At 38.8% G+C, this 16,287-nt stretch overlaps 1 protein-coding gene across 1 annotated transcript in view; it reads right to left on the reverse strand.

Annotated features, from left to right (window-relative positions):
* The window catches only part of LOC308060212 (uncharacterized protein C8orf34 homolog), a 273,979-nt gene that overhangs the window by 75,193 nt on the left and 182,499 nt on the right, over positions 1-16,287 (reverse strand). The window lies entirely within an intron of this gene.

Consider the following 16,287-nt stretch of genomic DNA (forward strand, 5'->3'; position numbering starts at 1 on the left):
ATTCAATGACTTTTAAAATCTTAACTCATCACAAACACTGAACAGCTTTAAGAAAGACCCATTTCTGCTGTGAAAGAAAAGGTACCACCACTCTACAGTTAAGGAATATACAGCCATTGACAATAACTGGAGCAACTGTCTTTTGCTTTCAGCATGGTGGGTAGCTTAAAGCTGCTGAGCATTAAGTCATTAATAAAAGTGTCCAAGACAGCAAGTAATCATAATAAGTGATGTCAGCAATTCTTCATGACCTTCTAATTTTATAGCCTTTTATTTGAAATACATTAATAAAAGAACCCATAAATCAAGTCCTGGAATGTAAGTAACATGCTCCTATATTGAAAAGTCCATTCTGTATTTCCATCAAAATTTCCATTTCATCTGTTTAAATATCCATTGCATTAATTCAGACATAGACCTAATGTTTCCATGCTACAGGAGAGAGACAATTCATTTCAAATATCCATTACAAGTATTTTTAGACTCTATTTAAAGCCCCAAGGAAATGTATATGATATGCACTTGAACACCAAATTAACTCATTAAGATAAGCACAATTTTGTTAGTGTTAAATCAATTTCTAGTAAAAGGCTGCTTTTTTGTGCTGATAATTTATGGAAATATTTGACTGTTATAGCTCCCAGCAAATCCTTACTAGTGTGTCTGTAATCTTACTACGCTGAAAGTATTATAGATAGTAAAAAAAGATGCTTAGGCATCAGTTTTGGAGAATGTACACTGTACCTCAAGGCATTGTGGAATCTTCACCCTCAAGAATATAATTTTTCACTTTAGGGAACTTCCAAAACAGTACACGAAGTGGGCTCTTTCTTGCCTTTTGCTAGTGCTCTCTTGTCATGGTAAAATGTGAACTTTCCACTCAGCAGAAGAATGGGTAACAGAGAGATGAACCAGGGAAAAGATTCCATTAAAAGGGGGGTGTGGGGGTGTGGCATGGGTGTGGGTTAGGAGCAGTATCACGATTCATTCCAGTAACTTGGACAATACGTATCCTGTAGTGGTTCACACCAAACATGGAGTGAATGCCTTCTGAAATAGGTACCAGGTAAGGGGTTTTTTATTTAAATTTCACAGGCCACGTTCTCAATGGCTATAAATCTGTGTTGCTCCATCTGCACAAGCCCACAGTTCCACTGCAGTATAAAACTATTTAAGCCTGAATTATAGTAGTCCAGGCTTCATCCCCACTCCCGTCCCTGTCCCAGTCGTCATTGCTAGAGCAGTGTGGCTGAGAAATAGCAGAGCGAGCTGCCAGAGGTAGCGGACTCGTTGGGAACAACTGCACCACCACCCTGTGATGGGGGACACACACCCCCCCCCAACCACACTGCAGGCGTTTGGGCAGCTCAGTGTGGCTTAAGGCAGAGGGAATGCCAGCTCAGCAAGGGCAGCCTGGACTGCAGTCAGCACCGGCCACGGTGGGACTGCACCTTTGACATATGTCACTGAAACTTATTCAGCTGACAAGCCTAAATTGTGTTGGTTTTAGTGAAATGAATCTTGCCACCATAAGAATGGGGCAGTTTCCCAGGTAAGACATTTTTGAATGACACACAATTTGGCTATGAACCACTGAGATCGTGGGCCCTTGAGACAATGGCTGAGCAGGGCAGATAGATGCAACACATCTTTTCCATGGCATTACATTTAATTACAGAAAGCCATAACTCCAGCTTCAAGATTCCCTGACAGAAGTTAAGAAAAACAACACCACCCCCCAAAAAAAACATATCGCAGACTTCTTCACCGCACAGATGTGCAGCAGACGTGGGTTAATTGCTGAGGCTGCAGTTACAGTCTGCTTTGTAGTAGGATCATGAGGAACATGATATGTGGCTGCATCTACCCTGGCGAGTCATGCGGCCCAACGTGAGCGGATCTGGAGAGTGAAACAGCCAGTGTTGAGGACCCAACCTCCAAACTTTCTGCATTCGGGTGGATGGGGGGGTTGGTTCAGATGAGTTGTAGCCTGGCCGCGCGGAAAACATGCCAGCAAGCAGTGGGGGTGCGTTAGTTCAGCTCCTGGAGCATATTTTCTGGCTGGGTTTATCTCAAGAGGCAGCCTGTCTGCGTGCCGGGGGAGCACTCTGCCACGCGGGCAGGGCGCAAGTGGGGATCAGTCTCCCCAGGAGCACCCGCTCACCTGGGCCCAGCTAAAATGCTCATCAAGATATGCCCATACACATGTACCAACGCCTGCCGGGATGGAGTAGATGACCCTTGCTGGAAAGATAGAGCCTGTCACGGAAACTGGTGAAAGTTGAGTATGTGGAATATATTACAGCGTATCTTCATTATTACTCCTTCACTTTTAGATACGAGGCGAAGTCCTTTGATACCTGTAACTGCTTTTGTTAATGGTGTTTTTTCTTCGTGGCCAAATGTTATATGAAGCCTTATATATCCTCTGGTTTATTTCAGGCATTTTGCCTGAGTAAAGACTTTAGGATCAGGCTTATAGATTCTAAATTCTGGAGATCCTTTGGGAGACATAAATCATGGCTGCATATAACTTGGCTGATTTAAGTGAAAGAAAATACTTGTAAGAATGTGTACTTTTAAAAAAAATATGTTTAAAGATATATTGAAAAATCAAGTCCTGTTGCACTGATGTCATCTACAAAGGTGGGGCACTGCCTGTGAGGTACTTCAATGTTTTGTGGGTTCCTATAAAACTTGGCCAAGGAGCAAAGGCATTTCAGTTTAACAAGCTAATAAATAGTTTTGAATAACCCACCTTGTGTCTCATAACATTTGGAATTAAAACATAAACTATAGCCAAGGAGGACAGAAAATAAAGAAATGCAAGGCTGCCCTCTGCCTCTTACACTGGAAGGGATGTAGAGGATAGTGATGGAAATGTTTTTTTTTGACATATGTGATCCATTGTCTTTTCTGTTTTCTACCCCCTGCCTCAGTAAATGGTGCAGTATATTGTATTACATAAAATTAAAAAGATATTCTGACACAAACTGAAGATTTATTATACAAAAAAGTGCCGTGCAGAACATTTTTCAGGGAATTACAAGATCTCCACAGGCATGCCACGATGTTCAAATGTTGCAAGAGGAAATCATACTCTGTCTTGAGATCTAACCTAAAATTGATAAGAGTTGATTTGTATTTAACATTTTGGCTGGGGCTGGGCCTTTTCCAGGATTTTTCTAATGTTCTTTTGGGACTGCAAGGAAGTCACCTTGGTGTCAGCGTTGCAGCATCCCCAAGTGCCAGATAGCCTGTCGACATCATTCTGAACCACTTGTAAATTAGGAGAGGAAGTGAAAGAGGAGGCGAAAGGCCACGTTCATGTAGGATGAGGATGTTTTAGTGGACAGACTCTGCATTTTACTACTGGCAGCCGGTATTAATTTCAGTGAATTGATTTAGCCATAGAACAAAAGTAAGTGAAAGGAGCATTGTCTCAAAAATTTGTATTGTAGTTACAAGCTACACCTTTATGATTGATAAAGCGGTGTCTAAGCTGACAAGTTTTGGCTTTTAACCTGTTTGAGAGACAATGTTTATTTGTGGCTGGTGTCTAGGGTAGGAGGAATAAGAGAAGTAGATGGTGAGGATAACATAATCCAATTGTAGTCCTAATTATACTGCAATTGCTTTGATCTTTAATGACTTGTTTTAGCTACTTTTGATGGAAAGCCTTAGGCTTTTGCATGTGGAACACCAAAAATAAATTTAAAAGAGTACATTTGAAATATTTTTTTTTTTACATGAAGTATCATGCCATGGGTAACACCTGCTTTTTAGCTTCAAAAGGCACAAGGCTGAATCCACACATAGGTTTTCAGCCAGTTCTTGTAGTTCATTTAAGAGCACGTGAGCATTATGCGACCACTGTGGGGCCATTATGCAGGTTGAACCTACAAATCTTTAGGTGTCTGCCATCTTTAGTAATACCTAAGTGCCCCAATTTAAGGTAGGGAATTAAACATGTAGCAAATGAGAATCACATGGGTAACATTTGGAAAATAATTACAATAAGTATGTTGATGGAAATCATCCAAGAAAAGCTTTGGCAAAATGAGCTATGAAGTACATTTCATCTGTGTTTACATTTTTAACACTAAAATACAAAGTTTATATTGTTCCCCTTTAGTCCACCTGGGAAACGAGGGATATTTCTCTTCTATGTTTCCAGAAAAACAAAAACAAGATTGGAAATAAAAGTTAAACTGCTAGCTTAAGGGCATATTTTCATCTTGTTTGGAGCAATAATTTTTAATAGCATTAATAAGAGGCATACATACTGGGAGAATAAATCCACCTGGGCTTGTGTGTCAGAGGTAGGTGAGCGGAGCTGTGCATACATCTTTGTCTACATGGAATTGATCCAAGCACACTTTGTATCTGATATGCACAAGGACCTCAGTCAAGTCTTTGCCTTCATTTTGCCAGTTAGTCTCTGTGTAAATAATTAAGGATTTCTGTTACCTGACTATGTAGTACTTCAGAAACACATAATATCCATTTATTAACCTTTGCAGGTTAATTTTCACAGTGGAAAACACAGGGAAAAGTACTTGCCAAAGCACACCCATGTTAATATATTGCAAACACAAAGCTCAGAAAAGTATCACAGCTAAGATGAATGTGTTATTATTTGTATTTATTTCTCTACTAGAGAAGCACATACAACTTTCCAACAAGGATAAGAGCTTGGGGAAAGTAAGCTTTGCACTTAGCCCCAGACTTTCCCCTCTAGACCTTCCTTGTGTCCCAGCCACTCACTAGTACCTTCCAGTGACTCAGATACAAACAGACATGATTTTTAATTGTATGTTCTACTAAGGTCACTGTGATATAAGACATCAGAGGGAGCTGCACTGAGGTTAGAAAGCACAGAACAAGAGGCAACAGCAGATTACATCACTGAAATAAATTAAAAGGAAAATAAACAGAAGTAACTTCATGTTGTAAGCTAGTAGTGGCATTAGCCCTGCAAGTACACCCTGGTTCTGTTAAAACACAGTTAACATTCAAGTAAAATAACTGAAGCTTAACCAAAACCAACAGTCCTCCCTTGAGTATTTCACTACAATCATTAAGTCACAATTAGCAAAACAATTACAGTAGAATCTTCGTGAAAGGGACACAATTTTATTCCACAAGAGTAATCATCTATCGAACACTTGACTTCTGAATATAACTAAAAACCTTCTCGAAAGTGTCCTCTCCTTTAATTCTGTAGACCTTGCCATGGCAGATCACACGCAACGAAGTGCAAAACATTCAGGAAAGAGTCTGGAAGGTTCACTTGCAAATCCTAGAATCCAATACAGTCTCAATGGCTTAAGGCTGTCAGCACATGCAAATTTCCTCCAGTGTCAGCAGTGGGAAAATTGTATTACATGTAAATTAAACATACAATTTGCAAACTGATAGCAGCTGATTAGACTCTTGGCCCTCAGGCTTAGCTTGGTTTCAGCTCTGCATGTATTCAAAGTACCAAACTGCCAATTAAAGAATCTGCTCCTAACCTTCATGGCTCAATGTTCTGGAGAGAAACAGCAGTCTTATGTCCTCCTCTACTTCCAAAGTCTCCCAGTACAAACCTGAGGCTTCACCCTTTTGTTTTACAGGGTCTCTGGGACATGAAGTGGCAGGACTGCCACCTCTGCACAGGGAAAGGGAGAGAGGGCCTCATGACTCTTCCAGAAAATAGGACTACTGTGACAAAGGAAATGTTATCTTTCTTGGTTTTAGACAGAAAAATTCACTGGCAAGGCCTGTTCATCACAGAGGTTCTTGTAAAGGTGGGCCCCCACCACTGGCAGAAACTAGCATGCAGATTCCTGTCTTTAATCTAGCTTTCTGGATACTTTGCGAAAAATCTTGGCAAAGCTTAATAATAATAACCCTGGGGATCCTGGGCTACCCACATGGCCTATTTTTAGTTGGCTTGTGAGTGTATCCTGAAAACATCTGGAATTTCTGGGACTTCACTGTACCAACAGCCTTGCTAAATAGTAAGTCCAGCCACACCAAGAACCGTGCTGAACGCTTCTTGCTGATTTTCTTACTCAAAGATCATTTCTAAGGAGACATTCAAAAGATCTTTGTAAAAAAATTTGTTCTACTTTGTGCTCCAGTGTGCCTTATATTTTGCTCTGTCACGTCACGTGCTTACCTTCTGAAGCAGCTGGCATTTTCCCTCAAGGCTGTCATGTATGTTCTTTCTCAAACTTTTTAAACTTTTCCCTTGTGTTGCAACTGATCAGGAATGTTTGGCCAACACTGGAAACTCATCTTAGGTGATGTGGTGTACTGTAATTGTTTGGGTTTTTTAAAGTAAGATTGTATCAGTGTTGATGATAAATACCAGCATGAGGGATATACATGAAATTAAGCCTCTCTACTTTCGTCATCCTCTGGAACAACTGGAGGAAAGCAAGGTCATGTCCCTCAAATAATTCACAGCTTTTTGGCAAAAATAAAGTGATCTATTGCTCAGTAAATTGATTTTCTTCCACTATCGATTGTAAGCAACAGACATGTTGTGGAATCCTCCCCATATTTCAGGAAAGGAGCTTCATTTCATCTTTACACCGTAAGTGTGTCATAAGAATCCCTGTGACAGCAAAACCAGATAGACTTGTGCTATGTGAGATGAACTTTATATTTAAAAGCCCTTTGGAACAGATTTCTGTCATAAACAAACTGCTCCCACTAGGCTAAGTTTTACATGCACATATATAATGTTACAGAAAGAAAAAGAAAACCACCACATGCTCTCTTAGTGGCTAATGGGTACACTTTTTATTGACTATGTGTACAGTTTATAGGAATGTCAACAGGATGAAAATGTGTTTTTTAAGTTGCCAATTGCTAATATGATTTTGTGCTTAAAAGTGAATCACAATTCCCTTATAAATTAAAAGTATCACAGATAATTTATCTAACATACTTGCCAAGCTTTTTCTTTCTGTCAGTTTAGACACAATATTAAAAATCAACTTGAAATAATAGAATGGTTCATGAAATGCAGCTACTGTCTGTTCTACATTTTTGTTTTTAAGTAAACTTGTGCCAAAAGGAAAGTTCACATAGAGCCAGAAAGTCTGTATGAAATCGTTTACTACCCCCCAAAAATGCACTGAAGAGGAATTAAATTCTGAACTTTCACTGATCTCTAATAGGGCTCCCTACAAGAAGAAGTTTATTGTTCATGGGCCAACATTAAAAATGTGATTAATTTCAATTTTTGAAATACGCTTTGATCATAATTATTACATATTTGAATTAATCATTTAAAATCCACCCTTGTTTGAGATGGAATTGCAAGTAGACAGCTCTACAGTAAGCCGTATATGGGGTGGAGTGGTTGGAGAGGAGAGAGAGGCAGTAGGTAACTTGCAAAACAGGATAGCGTGACTTTGCATGCACTAACATTGATTGCAATAAATCTTTTCTACTTCAAATCAGACATTCCAGTGCTCTATCACTGATCAAATTCAGATCTCAAAAGGCTCCAGCCAGAAAGCCTGGTTTCAATCCACCATTGGAATGAGGGCATGGGTGAAGGGAGGGAAAAATGAGCTAAACTGAAGATGATGAGATCAGCTTTTAAAGTGCAACCTACTGTATTTTAATTGTGGTTTAAAATATATAAATGTATAAATTCAGGATGTCAACTGTCACATTCAGAGAGACAATGTGAGGTTATTCCAGTCCTGGTTAGTGAAAGTTAAACTCTAGCTCAGTAACATAATGGAAAAATAGTGTTTTGGAACCAAATTATATTAAAAAAAGAAAGAGGCGATTGATTCAAACTATATTCTGAGAAAACTCAGAAAATACCAAACAAGTCTTCAGACTGTTCCTCTGTGAGTCCAGAAAAAAGCAAAGCATGCTTCAGCACTGGCATGTTGGCAGTGTACAGAGGCAGAATGCAGGTGGGCACGTTTTTGTCCATAGGGCATTCAGAGGGAATGCTGAATCACAGTGCTGTCTTGGGACTGGTGGAACAGTAGTGATTGTCCAAGATACACAATCAATTTTAATAGACATACACTACGTAAACGTTATTACATTAACCATTGCATGCCAGAGTTTAATGGTCAGGTGTTTCAAGGAGATCAGTGAGGGCTAGATTACAAAATTAATGCAAATTAAAGTGGTCCAAAATAACACACCTTAGATGATTTCAGTGTTAATGGAGCTGAGGCTAGCATTCAGATCCTAAATTAGGTGGGAACTAAAAGAGCTGACAAACAGGTAACCAATATCTCCTACCCATGTGTTAGCCTCCGTTAACCAATGCAAAGACAGGGACTTCAAAAAAGAAAAAAAGATTTCCAAAAGCCTCTACGGACAAGAAAACATTGCTCTGAGACCAACATTATCATGACCAGTGCACTCCAAGAAGCGTGCAATAACTACTACCCTCTTAAAACTGAAATTGTAAAACCATTAAAAAGCAATGAGGTGTTGTTTAATTCATTTTGTTTGGAGATGTTTAAGTACTTTTGAATGTAACTAATGACAGTTTTATATACTGACAGATTAAGTCCAATTCCTGTTTAGTAGCTGAAATGCTCCATAGTAACTCCTAAATAACCATTGTCAGAGCACCGGGTTTAGTGTTATTTACTCTCGTCCTTTGAGTGCATGCTTCCCAGTTCAGGCACTGCTCTGAAGCACAAGCAAACTTCACAACTGCTTTCTGGTCCCTCCCTGTCCAGACTTCTGAATCTGGAAGAAGGATGCTCTCCCAGCCAGCATGTTGCAGAGTAATGGTAAGCAACAGGGCTAAGATGAGCAAGACCTGGAATCTTCAGGTTTTTAGAAAAAAAGAGGTTATTTCCATAATAAATACTACTAAGAAGTGAAGAGGAAGGAGAAGAAGGAAGGGAAATGAAGAAGAGAAAAGGAATTTCCAAGGTCTGGGCTTTGCAGCCAAAAGGATGTTTGCCTTGATGGCCAGGGCAGGTGTTTTACAAGACCCTGACATTTTGCTCAACCCAGGTCTCACTTAGTTTTAGTTTGTGAGTGAGCCTTTATCACTCACAGAGGTCTTCCTCTTGCTAACCACAAGTGAAATCAGGATTTTCAAGACCATACAGAGAAACTGTAAGGAAACATTAAGAAAGCATGGAAAAGAAGGGAGGGTACAGGATCGAGAGGGAAAAACAAAACTCAGAATAAACCAAGCAGAAGTATACTGCTCACTACTTACAAACCTATATAAAAAGAGAACAGTTTACAAAGATATAGATCTAAGTCACTGCCATAAATGCAATGTTTGAAGGGAGTTGTACCACTGTGATGGGTACAGCTTCAAGTCTCAACCAGAAAAGAGCCCAGTTCAAGCATTTCTTAGGAAAACTACAGTGCCCAGCACACATTAAATCTTGCAAATAAAACAGCAATCCATCATAACTAGCATGTATTTCTGAGGATGTCAAGCGGAAAGAAATTTAAAATTCAATAGATGAATGCCATTTCTACCTGAACATAGCTCAGTTTTTTAGCAACATTGCTTTTAAATGTATATGTCTTCAATATCAAATTAAACACATCTTTTAGAAGTTCCTACTCATAGTGTCACTACCAGCTATAACAGTGTTTTCACAGAGCTACAACGACTGCAGCCCTTTTCAGCACATTACTAAATCAAAACACATTGCTCTAGAAGTAGCAAATGAGATTTGAGGTGACTAATTGTTATAAAAGGGTAATTTTATTAGCTCAGTTATACCCAATATGTAGTACAGTTACATCAAAGCAATTAGCTCCATTAACATGCCCTTTCTGATTGATGTGATTTGTGATAGGCTTCCCATACATACAGTGTTATATACAATAAGTAATTAATAAAATCTATTTAAAATGTTGCGCAGTGTGGAACCCCCCTGAAACTGAACAGGTATCTTAGATGTACATAACAAGTAAAGGAATCAACCATCACACAAATGGAGATTACTGCTTTCCCAGAAATCAGAAAGTAGTTATGAGGAAAAAATATTTTTAGGTTTGGAACAGACCAGCCTGCACCCCATAATGAAGCAAATGACACAAGCCCACTTTCCTCTTAACTGCTGAATATTGGTACTAGCAGAGATCCAAGGAGTAGAGCATAAATATTTCCAGAAAATGGAAATCAGTTCAAATGTGCTTCCTAATGATGCTTTTTTCTTCCTGTTTATGAACGTGCTGTCTATTTTTTTTACGTAAGAGGATAAATTAAAATAACTCCACTGCTTTCCCCTTTTTGGAGCTCCCAGTCTTAGCAATGAATCTTAAATAGAAAACAGGGTGGGATATTTCTTTGGTATTTGTCAGGGAGTAGGTGGAAAGAAGGAAAATTTATTCTGCAGTTATTGGGACTACAACACCAGGCTCGCAGCAACCACAATGTTCACATGTAGGTGACCTGGCTATAAAATGAACTTGATCATTATTTGACAAATCCAATGCAATATTTTTTTATCCCTTTCCTGATAAGAATCATATTTTAGAGCAAAATAAAGGCCTCCCCATGAAACTGATTTAATGGGGAGATCAGGGCACTGAACCCAGAAAAAGCTCCATGCAGGTAGCTGGACCTCTGACCTACCCACGTGCAATAACCAGAAGGATGTTTTCAGCGTAATTCAACCTTCATTGCACAGCTAGCAACTATTGAACCCGCTCACCAAACAAAACTCTGCACATCCATAAGGCCAACAGTCTGTGACTAAATTATAAAATGAAAAGGGACATTTAACTTGCACTATCTGAAGCTCTGCCATAGGGTTTGGTGGCTGACTTCAGAGACAATTCTGTAACTTACTGATTATATAATACATACTATATTATATGGAGCAAATATGAGTAGGACCCCCATGCAAAACATGGCTCATACAATTAGAAGAAAAAAAAAAAAAAAGAGAGAGAAAGAAAGTAAGAAAGAGGCCTGTTCAGCTCTTTGACAGACCATTAGTGAGTCCCTCCAGAAGCTACTTTCAAGCTGAATATCCTGATGGTTGGAGACAGCTCCTTGCAGTGCCAATCAGCAAGTACAGAGCCAGGCTTAAAACCCGCCCTGTATTGTTCCTGGCTGTTTAACCACTTCTGGTAGCTTTTTGCATCATTTGCTAGATATGCTGGATCTTACCATGTGGCGTTTAACTGTCCTTGTGCCCTGTCTGGAGACTACTAGAAGCTCACTCCACGCTCTGGATATCATTCCAGAAGCAGGCTTTCAAAAGCTGGTGTTTTATCCATCAGTTACAAGGGTCTTCAAATCAGTATTGGATTTGCTCCCAAGTAAGACTGGACATGCACAGGTACTGAGCAACGATATGTGATGCAAGGCACAGGATGTGTAATATTGCACTGGACTAAATAATAGCTCTGTAGTCTTTACCAGAAGAGCTAAATTGCCTTTCCAAAGAACACTTCGTAAATATTTATATCCTTATTATAGTGATTGGCTTTTACAGCAGATTAAATGAGTCAGCGTGGTGCTTCCCTGAATTAACATAAGATCTAGAAATCTAAATGGCTGAATATATCACCAAATGACTATCAGTAATCTCGACTGATCAGAACAATAGTGTCATCTAGAAATGTCATTTAGAAATATCTACACTAATAATTTCTAAAGCTTGCATTGTCTTGGCATTATCAATCACAGCTGCTTTCCTTGCTCAGTGAAAACACATGGCAGGAGGCTAGTGGTACAGAACAAAACCGAAAGATGATTATTCATGCAACTGTTTTTTTCTACCAGAGCTACTTACTGTTTTTTTTTCAACTCTTCAAAACAAATTTTAGAGGCTTTATCAACTCCTCCACAGAGGCACTCAGAAGTAGAGAAGGGCCAAGAACGTCTGATGAAATACTTTGTTGCTGGAAAATATTATTTACAGAATTCTTGTAGGAGCATGCACAGCCTTTTCAAAAAAGTTCGATGCAGAAGTGAGTGGCCACAAACCCATTCAAGCGCGTGATCTCACAACTAGACCACTAACTATTCTGACATAGCTCTTTTGCCTGGTAGGGCAGTCACACGTTTCCTAAAATTTCAGTAGTCAAAATCCTAGAGCAAAATCAAGGTTGGTTGTTTTTTGGTTTTTTTTAAAAAAGGTTCTTTATCCTGCTGCCTAGAGCACTCAAGATGTTGGAAAATCATATTCAAAACCTTGTTCGGAATCCAGCAGAGCAGAACCATGCAGCTGTCTTTCTATGGGCAGTATCTTCAACACCAGAGGGCCCTAGAGGGTGAACGTAACTATTTCTCACTTTTTGAAAGACCTTGATTTGAGCTGAGAAGTAGACTAGAACTAGCACTTTCTAAATCTGCAACCTTTCAAAAGACAGGATAGTTGTTTTTCTGCTGAGGACCTTGCTGGATTTAGCACCTACCTGTGCTAAAATCTACCCACTGGTTTTCTGTCTGAAAAGATTCAGGACATTTGGTGTTGTTAACTTAAAGCTGTTAAAATTCAATATTTATGTGCGGACTCAATAATGTGAGGTCTGTGTGATTAACTCAGTACATTTTGGATATGAAAATGAGATTCTGTTAGTGCTGAGATATGCATTTAGTGACATTCCATTAACAGAATTATGCATCCTGTGCCTTACATTGCTTCAGTGTCCATGTGTAGTTGGAAACTCACCTAGAATATTTTATTTGGTATTGCCTGGAAAGCCAGGAATGAAAAAAACCCAAACAAAGAAAACCGAAGATAAGAATGAGCGGGTTTCCCTAAACTGTGGGGCTGTGGGAAAAAGTACATGAAAAATCATGCAAAAGGTTTGATCCCCCATCCAGAGCTCTCATTGCTCTCAGTAGGAGTAGGAATACTGCAGAGTTTTAAAAGATAAAAGGCAAAACTTGATTTTAGCATAGCTGAAATAAGAGCAGTAATTTTGCTGTGATCACTACAAATGCTAGTATTCATTTCAAAATTAAGAAACAGCATTTTCAATGCTGATTGGTGCTTTTAATGTTCTAGATTCAATAAAATGCCTGTGTTCTATACAGGAAAAGTGACTGAAATATTAAAATTTGTTATTTCATAATACAATGTATGAATGAACGTGCTTGAAGAGGTTATTTAATCAATGTCCACATCAGACTTCAGACAAGCCTTTTTTAATTAGCTGTCAAGTTAAAATAGATATAGTTTCGAAGTTTTTATAAGCAAAGTTCATTAAAAGTCTACCGTGACCCCTGTGGGATTTTATTGATAATGTGTAGGAAAAGAAGCAGTGCTGTAATACAGCCAGGTTCCATGGGGAATTCAATAGCATGGTATTCAAAAATATTTCATACAGTGATTCATACTATAGCTATTTTCCACAGCTTCTAGATGAACAATAGCAGAGAGGCCACAAACTCTAAAACCTGTGTTGGCTCAGCTTACGAATAACCTTATCTACTTTGTCATTCACTGTTTAGACATTGTTAACTAACAATAGGTTAAATCACTAAATAGTTTAACATGAACAATGTGAAGTGTGGCATAGTCTCTTCTCTAAAATCAAACAGGAATGCACAAATGCCTTGCTGTGAAGCTGGCTGCCACTGTCAGTATATTTTATATTTAGACTGTAAATAGGAAAGTATATTTGAAAACATATCTCATTTAGATCACAAACACTTTCAGATTTTGGCATTTGAATGGACTGATTTGTCACTGCTCCAATGCTGATGTAACATAATCAGAAGTATACAAACTGTTTGCAAGGCTCATCCTTTGGTTAGGCTACAAAAATACAGTTTAGTTTACTTTAGTTTGGGGTTATCCTGTTTTATGCCCCAGGAACTTTGGTAATCAAATGGAGAGAGCCCTTAAAATGAAGGTTTAAAAAGAGTTTGAAACCAGGAATTCTTTTGCATTCTTTAATCTCGTGTCATTCAACTAGTGGTTGTGCTCTCGGAATAAGATAGCATCAACTGAACCAACAGCATATAAGGTATCAGCTGATTTGACCTGTCAAAAATTTCAAAATGTACACAAAAAAAGATTAACATCTAATCATTAGCCTCAATGGAATTTAATTCAGCATTTTTACATTCATATTTAACTAGAGTAAGATACTAAGACAAAGATTTTTAAAGTATTGTTACTCATCATATAAATGTTTTTAAATGTTAATTTAAATTTATATGCTTCAAATATTCCTAAAAATTCACACTGAACCATTCATTTGTGTCTGATTTTTAGCAATACATATACCCAAAAGATTTTTTCAGTTGATAGAGAAAGATACCAATGAATGAGGCTACTATGAGTTGCAGCAGTACATCCAGCTGGTCTTCAACCTTAATTATTGTTGAAGCCACACCGCATTCCATATTTCATTTGATTCTCTTTTATTATCAGCCATCCAAAGCCAAAGATTTCTTAATAAAAACATAAATAGATGGGAGATACTATGAAGGATACTTATCAGATCTACTAAATCCAGATTTCAACAGGACCTAACCTTCTAGTGTTGCACACTAGTTAAAAACAGAGCAGATTAGTTGGATGCTATACTCATGAGGAACAAAAAGGCCATGTCATTAAACGCAGGTACGTTCTCAGTTACTGAGAAAAAGCGTGAGTGAAATTTGATTAAGAGCCATTCTTAAAACATGCCTCTGACAAGAAAATAGTGTTGATATTGTGTATCTAAGAAAACTTTTATTTGGTGTTGAGTTCTACTCATTTAGTGTTTAAAATCAATCAGCATATATACACAAAAACAAAGGAATACATCCATCACGGATAAATAAGGTTAATACTGTATCCCTGATAAAAAGTACCCTTATCAGATCATGACCTATTTTCTCTGGATGTTCTTGATTAATATCCAGCCTTATACAACATAACTTTTTACAGTATCTTATGCCATTTAACAGCATGTTCATGTACAAGTGCTACTGGTAACCAAGGTCAAACCAGCCTGAGAAGGTTCCCAAGATAACTAATTACTCTACTTTCCATGTCACAATTCATTAACCCTTCAGTTTGCTCCTTTGCTGTGGAAGAAACATTAGTATCCAGCCCAGCATCTGAGCATCCTGGTGTGGAGCTTGGATATGTACCCTTCAATACCTAAATGCACTAGCATGGCTGTTCCTGGAACTGCACCATGAATGAGACTAGTGTGAAGATGCACCTTTTTTTGATTGCTGCTTTTTCCTCCATCTTGGAAAAAAAATCCTTTGTTTCCAATCCATCCCACATTGCACCCCAACCCCCACAAATGGCTTTGCCAACAAAATTGTGAGGGCAGCACACATCAGCGATGGCAAACCTACCATGAGGGGACAAGGGACAGCCATGCTTCAACGAGTATTGCTGTAAGAGCTTTTTAATCTCCAAGCAAAGTGACTGTCAAGAAAAGTCACATTTAACTCTTGTAATAGCAGGAGAGTCCTACAAAAAGCTCGTGGCTGAAACTGTGTCCAGCCCACCTTTTATTTATATGACACAGATCCTTGTTCCGTGGGCAGGGAAGTTACACTAACTGCAGTCAGTTCCACAGACTAACCAAACCATAACCTTTCCCATTTCCAGCTCTATTCTTCCCAAGTACACAGTCAACAGTGCCACTTACACAAGAGGTCCTTGTACCTTGGGCTGAGCTCCCGCAGGCACCAGTGGAAGTCCTGTAAACCAGAAGTGCTCAGCACATTCATCTGGCAGAACTGTGAAGCAGCACATTTGAAAGGCAGGAATGTCAATGAGCGAGGAATGAGAAAAAGGGTTAACGAGAGGATTTTAAGTAAGGCAAGACACCTCTTGGACACGCAATGGATCTGACTAGTTTTAAGACTCATTCTGGGAAATAAGTTTATAACTCCTGAAGGCCTCCTTCAAGACGTTTCCCACAAGGAACACGGTACACTTACTGACAGTGCTTTTACATACGAGAAAAGTATGTTCCAAGTGTATCTGTTGACAGTCGGGCAGAGGCTGTTTGTCATGCCAACTTCTTTGACTTCAATCTGACTATAGGCATGAGCAAGGAAAGTATCTCCTTGGACAGGAACATTACTTGGCACTTGGCAAATTAATGAGGAATAGTAGATGAAAAAAACTCAAAAGCTTGCATTACAATTACAGACCACAGGAATGGAAGAAGACGCTCACCCGACGGCATGACAATGGGTGCAATGATAATGCATGGTTTATGGAGAAAGGAAATTACTCAAGTGACTTCTTTTTGCCTTGTGGTGTAGTTTTTGCATCCTTTCCATCATAGGCAGTCAGTATATTAGGAATTAATTTTGGCAACAGTTATTGCCCATTCTACTGCCACAAC

Source organism: Falco punctatus, assembly GCF_963210335.1.
Source record: "Falco punctatus genome assembly, chromosome: 3".
Taxonomy (NCBI): domain Eukaryota; kingdom Metazoa; phylum Chordata; class Aves; order Falconiformes; family Falconidae; genus Falco; species Falco punctatus.